We start from the raw sequence: 11370 nt of genomic DNA, 5'->3' as shown, positions 1-11370 counted from the left end.
GATGGCTTTATAGTAGAGTTTGAAATTTGGCATTGATATTCCTCCAGCACTGTTCTTTCTGTTGATGATCGTTTTTGCTATTCGGGGTCTTTTATTTTTCCATATGAATTGTTGGATTGCCTCTTCAATTTCCTTGAAAAATGAGGTTGGAATTTTGATAGGTATCACATTGAATTCGTAGATAGCCTTGGGAAATATTGCCATTTTCACGATGTTAATCTTTCCAATCCAGGAGCATGGGAGTTTTTGCCCCTTTCTAAGTTCTGTATTGATTTCCTTTTTCAAGTTTTTAAAGTTTTCATCTTATAGGTCCTTCACTTCTTTGGTTAAGTTAATTCCTAGGTATTTTATTTTTTATGGGGCTATTACGAATGGAGTTGCTTTCCTAATTTCATCCACACTTTTCTCATTGTTGGCATACAGAAAAGCAATTGATTTTTTGGGTTAATTTTATACGCTGCTACTTTTCCAAAGTTTTGAATCAGCTTGAGTAATTTGGGAGTGGAGTCTATAGGATTCTTTAAATACAAGATGATGTCATCTGCAAAGAGGGAGAGTTTTATTTCTTTTTTCCCTATTTGGATCCCCTTTATGTTTGCATCTTGTCTTGTTGCTCTAGCTAAGAATTCTAATAGTATATTGAAGAGAAGTGTAGAGAGTGGACATCCTTGTCTTGTTCCTGAGTTAAGAGGAAATGGCTTTAGTTTTTCACCATTAAGTATAATGCTGGCTGTAGATTTGTCATATACAGACTTTATTGTATTGAGGAATGTTCCACGGATTCCTAATTTTTCCAAGATCTTCATCATAAAGGGGTGTTGGATCTTGTCAAATGCTTTTTCTGCATTTATTGAGATAACCATGTTGTTCTTATCCTTCCTCCTGTTGATGTGATGAATTTTATTATTTGATTTGCTTATATTGAACCAGCTTTGCATCCCTGAAATGAATCCTGTTTGATCATGGTATATGATTTTTTGGATGGATTGTTGAAGTCCATTGCCAATATTTTGTAGAGAAGTTTTGCATCAATGTTCATCAAATAAATGGGTCTACAGTTCTCTTTCTTTGATGGGTCCCTGCCTGGTTTGGAGATGAAGTTTATGATGGCTGCATTGAATGAGTTTGGCAGTGAACTTTCTTTTTCAATTTCATTGAAGGGTTGGAAGAGTATTGGTGTGAGCTCTGCTTTGAAGGCTTTGTATAATTCCACTGTAAAACCATCTGGTCCTGGACTTTTCTTAGCTGGGAGGTCTCTTATTGTTGTTTCTATTTCAATGCGTGATATGGGGCTGTTAAGAGGGTTTAACTCATCTTGGTTTAGTTTTGGCATGCTAATATTTGCTAGGAAAAGATCCATTTCTGTCAAGTTCTCAAACTTATTAGCATAAAGTTTTGAGAAGTATTCCCTTATAATGTTCTGAATCTTAGTTTTTTCTGTGGTGATGTTTCCATTCTCATCTCTAAGTTTATTGATTTGGCTGTGTTCTCTTCTATTTCTCACAAGATTTGGTAAGGGTCTGTCAATTTTGTTAATTTTTTCCAAGAACCAACTCTTTGTTTTGTTGATTCTTTCTATAGTTTTTTGGATTCTAAATCATTTAATTCGGATTTAATTTCAATTATTTCTTTCCGTCTACTGTATTGGGGTTTATCTTGCTGCTCTTTTTCAAGGAGGTTCAGAACAACTAGACTTAACAGACATCTACCGAATATTTCACCCAGCAGCATCAGAATACACATTTTTCTCAGCAGCATATGAAACATTTTCTAAAATAGACCACATTTTAGGCCTCTGGGAACTGGTCATTTTAAAAAGGATTGCCCATCACTCCGAGGTTCACCCATAAGAAAGCAACCTCCTTCCGTATGTCCTAAATATAAAAAGGTTTTTTTGGGGGGGCCTCTGAATGCCACTCTAAGACTCAGCCTTTAAACTAAATATGGGGCAATCCTCAGCCCCTACTCCGAGGACAAAAACAACAACCACCACCTCAAGTGTTATGGACTATTCTTATCCAAAATGCAAAAGCTAGAATGGAACTTAAGGTTAAAGAACAAAATTTAAGGGCATCATTGATACGGGAGCTGACTGTACAGTCCTTAGAAAAAAAGAAGTCGAAGGCTTGGGATGGAACCTAATTTCTGGCCTCTGGATGCAAGGTGTCAGTGGAAAAACAGATTCCCTCCATGTCCAATGGCCTGTAAGATGGGAAGACTCTGATGGGGCCACCAGGGCTTTTAAACCTCTTGTTGCCCCTGGCCTTCTGTGCAATGTTTGGGGAAGAGATGTCCTCACTAATATGGGTATTGTGATAACAACAGATAATAAGGTTTTTTATGAAGACATCATAACCGATCAAGCCATTAGTCACCCACAGTACCCCCAATTTAATGGCCACTGTTGTGGGACCAGAGCCATTTCCACTCCAATGGGATACCACCAAACCCATTTGGGTTGAACAGTGACCTATTTCCCCTGAAAAGCTCCCTCATCTTCACACCCTAGTGGAGGAGCAACTAGAAAAGGGACATATAGAACAAAGCATCAGTCCCCACAATTCTCCCATTTTTATTATCCAAAAAAACAGCTCAAGAAAATGGAGACTTCTCCATGACCTACATAAATATTCCTATGAAAAAGATGGTAACACTTCAACCCGGACTCCCACATCCTTCTGCAATACCCAAAGATTGGCACCTTGCCATTATTGACATCAAGGACTACTTTTTTTCTATCCCCCTACATCCCAAATATAAATAATATTTTGCCTTCTCAGTATGGAAACCTCACTATCAGTTACCCAAACATTGATATCAATGGAAAGTTCTCCCTCAAGGAATGAAAAATAGCCCTACTATATGTCAGATGTATGTTGCCTATGCTATTAGGCCTTTGCTTTCAAAATGCTTTTGTGTCCATTACATGGATGACATTTTAATAGCACATAAAGATGCTACAACCATGCAAGCCTGTTTAACACAACTCCAGGAAACTAGGCCTCCATATTGCCCCCAAAATCATTCAACTCAAATCCCCTTACGCCTATCTTAGATACCATTTAAATCAAACAATTACCCCAAATGGGTCTAATATTGTCATTAAGTCCCAATATACTTTAACTGAATTACAACAATTATGTGGACATATTAATTGGGTACGCAATTTTATGCGCCTCCCTACCCAAGATCTCCAAACTTTATTTCAATTGCATCAGGGACCCTCTGACTCAATTTCCCTTTGTATACTTTCCCCTGATGCTCAACAAGTTTTACAACAAGTCACTGATCGATTATGGTCAACACCCTTGGTGTTTTTAGATACCACCAATGAAATCACCCTGATTATATTAACTAATAATTGACTAATGGCGGAGCTGACTCAAACTCCTGGTGTGTTACAATGGGTATACCTTGACACTTCCCAATTACCAAAAATTAGCACACCCATTACCATGTTATGCAACTTAACCATCAAAGATATGGAACGATGCCATCAAACGTATGGCCGATTCCCCTACCGTCTTATCTGGCCCATTGGAAAAACAGTCTTTGATTTCCTGACAACTGAAGAGGAATTAGCCTTACAAGTGATCCATTACTAGTTTAACATTGATAATCATATGCCCTAGAGCCCCATTTTAAAAGTTACACAAGAACTCCGACTTTCATAGAAATGTTGTACTTGTCCCAAGGAGCAACCTATCCCTAAAGCTGTTGTGCTTTTTACCAATAATAGCAAAACTGTTTATGGATTTTACAATGCTAATACTAAAAAATACATGCTTCAACAACATTTCCTGTCCATTCAAGCTGCTGAGTTACTGACCATTTTACTCGCCCTTACATCTTTTCCCAGAGAACCGCTTTATATTTTTTCTGATAGTTTATATGCTGTACAAACTGTTGCCGTTCTTCCTGGAGCTTTATTAAGAAATGATGGTCATGATATAACACGAATAATGTGTAAACTGAAAACTGTACTAGACAATCATGCCCAACCCTGGTACATTCAATACATTAGATTTCATACTAACCTCCCCGGATCCCTAGCTGCTGGTAATGAAGCCATTGATCGTGCTGTCACACCAACTGTATTACTCATCAATATTTCCATGGACCAGGCCCGAACGTTGCATGATCGCTTTCATTTACCACTATCAAACAATTATTTCTTGATTTGACACACCAACAATGCAAGCACATGATTCGGTCCTGCTCCTCCTGTGCACCTCTTTTACCCTTAGGACCACTTCAACCCATGGAAACAAATCCGTGAGCCCCAATGGCACATGGCAAATGGACATAACGCATATCCCCCAGTTCGGCAAACAAAAATACGTCCATGTATGCATATATATATATTCTCAGGCTTTCTAACAGCCTTAGCCTTAACAGGTGAAACAAGCCACACCATTAAGTCACTTCTACATGCCATTACAATTATGGGCGTACCTTGGACCCTTAAAACAGACAATGGCCCTGCTTACACCTCCAAACATTTTCGTGAAATGTGTACCCTTTGGAACATTACATACCAGACAGGTATTCCATATAACCCACAAGGCCAAGCCATTGTTGAACTCAGTCATAAAGAAATTAAGACTCTTCTTTTAAAAGAAAAGGGGAAACTGGAGGGGCTAGGACATAAAGATCCCCAAACACAATTAAATTATTGCCTTATAGTAAAAAACGTTTTAACATTCACACCCACCACACGTGCATCCCCTGAGGCCCTGCATTGGGGACTTATGAAAACACCTACTCCAGCACTTTTGGTTAGAAAATGGGAGGTCCCTTCTCCCTTAACGGCACAAAGGAGAGGACTTGTTTGTATCTTTCCACACAGGAGTGATAAACCTGTTTGGATCCCAGCTGGAGTTGTCCAACCAACCGTCACCACGTATGAATGAGATGGGTCGACTACGCTTGAACAGCCCGAGGAGGAGGAGACACAAACCTCGAGCTAGAGCCCATGCCATCACTTGGGGAGACCTAAAGGAATTGGTAGAACAAGCCCAGGCTATGGCCCCGGACCCTGTCCCAGGGCATGGTACTCTACTCCTCCTAATGTGTGCCATTATTACAGCCAATTCTCAATCTGCTGCAGGGCAAGGTAAAATAACGTTAATGTCCAGCCCCCAAATCTTGATGATGGTAGGGGAAGATACCACCATCATCACTCAAATGCTTTCTTCCAATGGCAGGTTTGGCCTTCCTTTCTCGGCAGATGCCCTATGGTACCAAAAAACAAACCTTACTTTTGGATGGAAGGGAACCATCTCTTTTTGTTTTTCAAACGAGACTGTAAAACAGTTTGATGACTGTACCATCCCCCTCTCAACAGTAACTCATGGGACAGGATGGTGGAACTACATGGCACCCTAACCCATTTGTCCCACTGGAAAAATTGTACTCAGGCTACTAACATACCTTTTCATATGCAGTTATGCCCATGCAGGGACTTTGATAGCTTTGGCAATGTTCCCACTCCTCTTGAGGAATTAGTGATTAGCCTTTGTGCCAGTTCCTGGCAAGGCAGAGTAATTGGGGGCCTCACATTTTCCCTCTACCCGGCTATATACAACCAATCTGAAAAAAATCCCAAACCTCAAACTCTAAAGGAATTTTAGAGCTCCTCAGGGGAAAGATTGGGAGAACTAGTAGCCCCATGCCAATCGTTTGTTCAGCATATTCCTGCCTGGATTTGTTCCCTTTCCTATGGGCCAATACTCATCGCTGTAACTGCTCTGCATACAACCAGGTGTCTGGAATGGTAGTGGTTAGAGCCCCATTCTTTTTGTCTAGGAGACAACTCCTCCACTACTTGCACTCTCAGCAATCACTGGCAAACCAATGACTCATATCCCTTTGCAGATTTGGTATGTGTTCCCCCATTTATTGTTCTGGCTACTAATGACTCTCAGTTTTCTCAGGTTCAATTAGTTCATCCACACCCTAAAAGAGCGGTAGGATTGATCATTACAATCATGTCGGCAATCACTGCTACAGTGGCTTCAGCTACCAACACCACTATATTGCTGTCCCAAAGGGTGTCCACTGTGTAAGAGATAAACCAGCTCATCCCTCAACTGTCATCCATAGAATTACAACATTTGCAAGTTGCCAATCATCTTAAGGGAGGCCTCCTTGTGCTCCATCAACAAATAGACTTGCCCCAAAAACAGATTACATTTCTTCGATTACAAGGACTATGTAATGCTATGATTACTTCTGTCTGTCAGCTTTCCACTCCAGTGCCCAATGTCACTGAACTTAGTAACTATATCAAAGGCCCTTGGTCCCTTAAGTACTTAAACTTCACCCACCACCTGCTGCATGATGTTACCCGCCTAAACCAGACCACCATACAGCTTATTTGCGCTGCCTCATTTTTAGAAGATGTGCTTAAAAAGTTACAGCAGTGGTTTTCACCATCCTCTCTGGTCACCTGGGAAGGCCTTGCGCTATTAGGGTTTATTCTCCTGGGAATTATTAAATGCTTACACTCCAGGAAAAAATGCCTCGAATGACGGGTCACCATAATGACAGTCTTTTTAAAAGAAAAGGGGGAATTTGTGGGTAGAGCCGGTCAGATCTGGTTGAGTCAGCTAGAATAGCAGTTGAAGCCCACTTCTTGCACTTTCTGCTCATAGAGATGTGACCCACAGGCACGTCTTCCTAGCTTGACAGCCATGAGCTGTCCATGCTCCCTACATGCCCCAGGGAGACAAATCAGTGCCTGTCACCAAGCAGTGCCTGTCACAAGTGCCTTACATCAACTCCCCGAGAAGTGATTGGCAGGGAAGGGAAGGACTCAGGAGGTTGGGAAAGCTGGGGCTGCAAAAATCCCTCCCCTCCCTTGCACTACCCCCTCCCCCCCGCCACCTTGAGCAAGAATAAAGGGGACCTGTTTAAGCCTATTTTCTTTGTGTTTGTTCCTTGTGGGCATCATTCACACTTACCTCCTGCCGGAGATCTAGCTCTACATGCCCCATTTGGATCCCTACCAGGATCCCCAAATTTTTACCCATTTTCTCTATACAGGATGCCCAAGGATAAACAAACCCACAAGGAAAGAAAAATGGCTATGATGGCCAAGGCATGTGTTTAGCTAATTATTTTAATGTTACTTGCTCTCATTGTTCTTATACTAATTGCTTGTATAGCGGCATTACTTGAATCCATATGCTTCCTGTAACATGTCTGAAACTTGGTATGATTTTGGCCTTAATTTCATTAGCTGCCTCTGCAGCAGCAGCTGCTATGGCACTAATACAGAATGTTAATCATAATAACTTGTCTTTAGATCTTTTTCAACCCCACAGACAAATAGCTGGATTAGAACAAGCCCCACCTCTGGATTTTGAAGTGGCAAAGACTGCTATCCCATCCCTGACTAATGTTAAAGGACTGCTAATGATATTGTTTGTCCTGGTAATGCTTTTGCTGATGGTTTTTCTATGCCTTCTTTGCATTATCCATGCACTGCAAATCTCTTATGAGTTTGGCAAGCTAGTTACATAAGATCAAGCTCCAAGTGAATGAATTTCCTCCAAGAGGAACCGCAGCCAGAGACAGGTAAGAGGTGGTGTCAGTCTGACCAACCTAAAACAAGCATTCACCTTCGCTCTGAAGAAGTTCCCAATGATAGGTAAGGCAGACAAGGCAAATCCACCCAACCTAAGAGAGGCAGGTTCACTTCTTTAAACAAAGACTGGGTGTTGATAACTGACAGTAAAGCTCAAAGGTCATTTTGACCCCTGTGCTCGCTTAAAGTCACATACAAGGAACTGGCTTACTTAAAAGACACCAGGTGCATGGGATTGCTTTGCTATGTCTGCAGAGATTGTTTTAAATTTTCCTTGTTTTTCTGGACGATAGTAGAATGGCCTGAATGTGGGGGCCCACTAGGATGCACCGTGCAGCATGTGTGGAACTCCGAATATCCAGGCTGCTCCCATGTTCTGAAGAGTACAACCTTACGAGATAATGACTTTTATATATGTCCCAGAAGTAATCGAACTGCTTCAGATATTTCTAACTGTAGTGGGGCTGATGTTTATTACTGTGCTAGGTGGGGCTGTGAGGTAACTGGGACAGGCTCTGGAATCCTGCACAAGGGCCCTCCCTATCCTTGTCTGGAGAATCTCGCCCCCCCCCAGACTTGCCTCGAACCTCCTGCATGGCCAAAGCTATTCCTACCAATGTAATCCTGTTAAAATAACCTTTACAGAGGAGGGGAAAGGATAACTAACTGGGAGGTGGGCCTGCCATTAAAACAAATAAGGGGGAATCTTTGGGACACGTGGGCAACAAAGATTGCTCTGAGAGAGAGTTCAGTGGGCAGAGCCAGATTTGTTTATGTTTAGTGCATAAACAACTTGTGTAAGCTTAGGTGCATGATAGGGTGTGACCTTTACAGTGATTGGTTGGTTCCTTTTCCTCCCCATTCCACCTGGTCTTTTTTGCTTTTAAAAAGTGCTTGCTGTGTGTGAATAAATGAGTTACTTTCACTTGATTCCCCACTGTATCTCCTGGGTTAAGGTAAGCTGCGGAATGGGCTAGCAGAGCACGTATGTTGCCTCAGACCATGTCCATCTTTCATGGGATGGACGAAGACCCAACAAATAATATATAATAAAATAAACGTAAAATAAAAATAAAAATAAATAATATTTGCAAGTGTTCTGATCTCAAGAATACCACTGGCGGGGGAAATGATGCAGAAACGTTTAGTGTACTGTTTTTTGAAAATTTGGGAGGGCATCACAGGAGAAGTGCAGTATTTTTTCACAATAGTGATAAGCTAGTCATGATGTGAATTTAGGGAATTTTATGGTGTACCTTACAAGTTGGAAACTGTTGGGCTAGGATGACTTTATGGCATAAAAACTTGGCATTGATTGTCATAGAAATAATAGCTTAAGCCAGGCTCCGGTGCCTCATGCCTATAATCCTAGCTAATGAGGAGGCTGAAATCTGAGGATCACGGTTCAAAGCCAGCCCGGGCAGAAAAACCTGTGAAACTCTTATCTCAAATTGACCACTAGAAAAACAGAAACGGTGCTGTGGCTCAAGCGGTAGAGCACTTGCCTTGAGCTGAAGAGTGCAAGGATAGTGCTCAAGCCCAGATTTCAAGCCCCACGACCGACAAAAAAGAAAGAAAGAAAGAATAGCTTACTCTGGTGAACAAATGTTTACTCTTCTGTAATTAATTATTTTAGATAGTTCATAGTTCACAGGTTTATCTTCTAATAGAATGTGGCTCTTTTTTCCGTTGACTTTTAAATACGTAACGTCCCCTTGGAAAGTGCATCCATTGCAGAATTAAATAAAAAGCACACAGATACTGTTTTAAATGTCTCTGGTATGGCAGGTTCAGAATTTGAAAATGAGTATTTAGTAGTCATAGGCATAGTGAACAACATATATATTCTGTCCTATTAACAATTATTCAGTTTTAAAAGTTAGGAGTTTCCGTAGAATTGAACTGTTTACTGTTTTACTATGAGACAATACTAAAATTATGGGTATTTTTTCAAAATAATGGCAAGTATATTGTGAAAATATTGTATACTTTGATAACATTCGAGTTGATGACCCTCTGATAGAGAAAGGGATCACAGAATAATATTTACTATACCAATACAGTGTAATTATATTTTATGTAGCTTATTTTTTAATTTAATTTTCCAGTCAATGTGATATATAGAACGGGTTGCAATAATTGTAAGGTAGTAAATACATAACTTGTCGAACTTTTTACCACCTCCCTCACTTTTCTCACAGTTTTCCTTCACCCCAATACCCCTCACAAGTTGCAATGTAAATTTCCAACATGTTGTCTTGTGAGTATTACTATTGAGTTGATTTGCCCTTTGTCCTTTGTCTCAAATTTTGTTGTCCCTCTTCCCTTGCCAAATTAAGATAAATGTATATACAATGACACATGATACTAAAATCAAATACAGCAGGGAATAAACCATTGGGGAAAACGCAAAAGAAAAAAGAAATCACATAGTATATTAAAAACAACAACCACAACGAAAAACCTCTGTTTCCATATCTAGGAGGTCATTTTGCTCAGTATCATCTTATATATATCCATTGAGCCATTCTGCTCATTTGCTAGAACTATCCTAGATATTTCCTACTTATTACAACTGAGAGAAACTATGGAATCTCTTTCTTTGTGTCTTGTTTATTTTACTTAGTAGGATTTTTCCAAGTCTTTCCATTTGGAATTGGAAGCATAGAATTCCACTGCGTACACACACACACACACACACACACACACACACACACACACACACACACATATATATATATATATATATATATATACCACATTTTGTCAATTATTCATTTTCTGAGTGACATATTGATTTAAAACATGATTGTATGTAACTATCACTTAGGGTCATTCAAAAATGGCAGATGCCACCTCCCCAGACATTCTAAAATCATGATTTCTATGTAAGATAGGATTTCATGGTGGTACATGGGTTGAGATACCTGGATGAGTCTAATGCATATCTTGCACTGAATTAGGCAGAAAGATATCCAATATCAAATAGGATAAAAATGGTAGTGACAAAATATTCCCTTGAGAAAGATATAGGAGGCTTCCAGCAGTAGGAAGTAGTTCAGATAATTTTGAAGCATTTAGAAATGCAAGCTCAAGTATGTCTGTTTCAATAAAAATTATGTAAGTGGAAGGGCAAAAGAAGGGAAGAGAAAATAACTGACAGCAGATCATTTTCCAAAGTTAGAGTATAAAAAGACATAATCTTTAACTTCCCAGTTAAAAAGAGACCAATATAATACCTCCCACTCAATTAGATTCTTGAAAATATTTACTTGGCCTTTTCTTACTTTAATGCTCCAAAATAAATGGAGACTTATAAGAAAAGTTATGTGATTTCCATTACGTCAACCTGAACACTAACTGTGTTGAGCCCTCTTTTCTCAATTTGCACTTGGAAAATAGTCCCTAAGTTGATGATGTTGTGGCTGATTAGAGTCAGAGTCAGGAGATTCTACATGTACAATTATCTCAGCATAGTTTAAAGCAGATTTCCCCCACAAGATATCCAACTACATTGTCTGAAGCTGTACTTTGAACACACTCTGACACCTGAGCTCATAATTTGAAATTACACTTCAGCATTTCCTTGGCACATTCTATGTTGTGCCTTTGTCTTTTTGCACATTCCTTTTGAGTTCATAGTTGCTCTATTTACATTTCATCTGTACAAACTGCTAAGAACATTGTTCAACTACCACTTCTTGTTTGCACATACCCAGTTTATGTATGAAGGTACTTTGTCCATGTTAAGCAATAAGGTAGTACTCACTCTCTCAGGA

Source organism: Dipodomys spectabilis, unplaced genomic scaffold, assembly GCF_019054845.1.
Source record: "Dipodomys spectabilis isolate Male_0828 unplaced genomic scaffold, ASM1905484v1 ptg000515l, whole genome shotgun sequence".
NCBI lineage: Eukaryota > Metazoa > Chordata > Mammalia > Rodentia > Heteromyidae > Dipodomys > Dipodomys spectabilis.
This window is presented reverse-complemented; position numbering follows the sequence as displayed.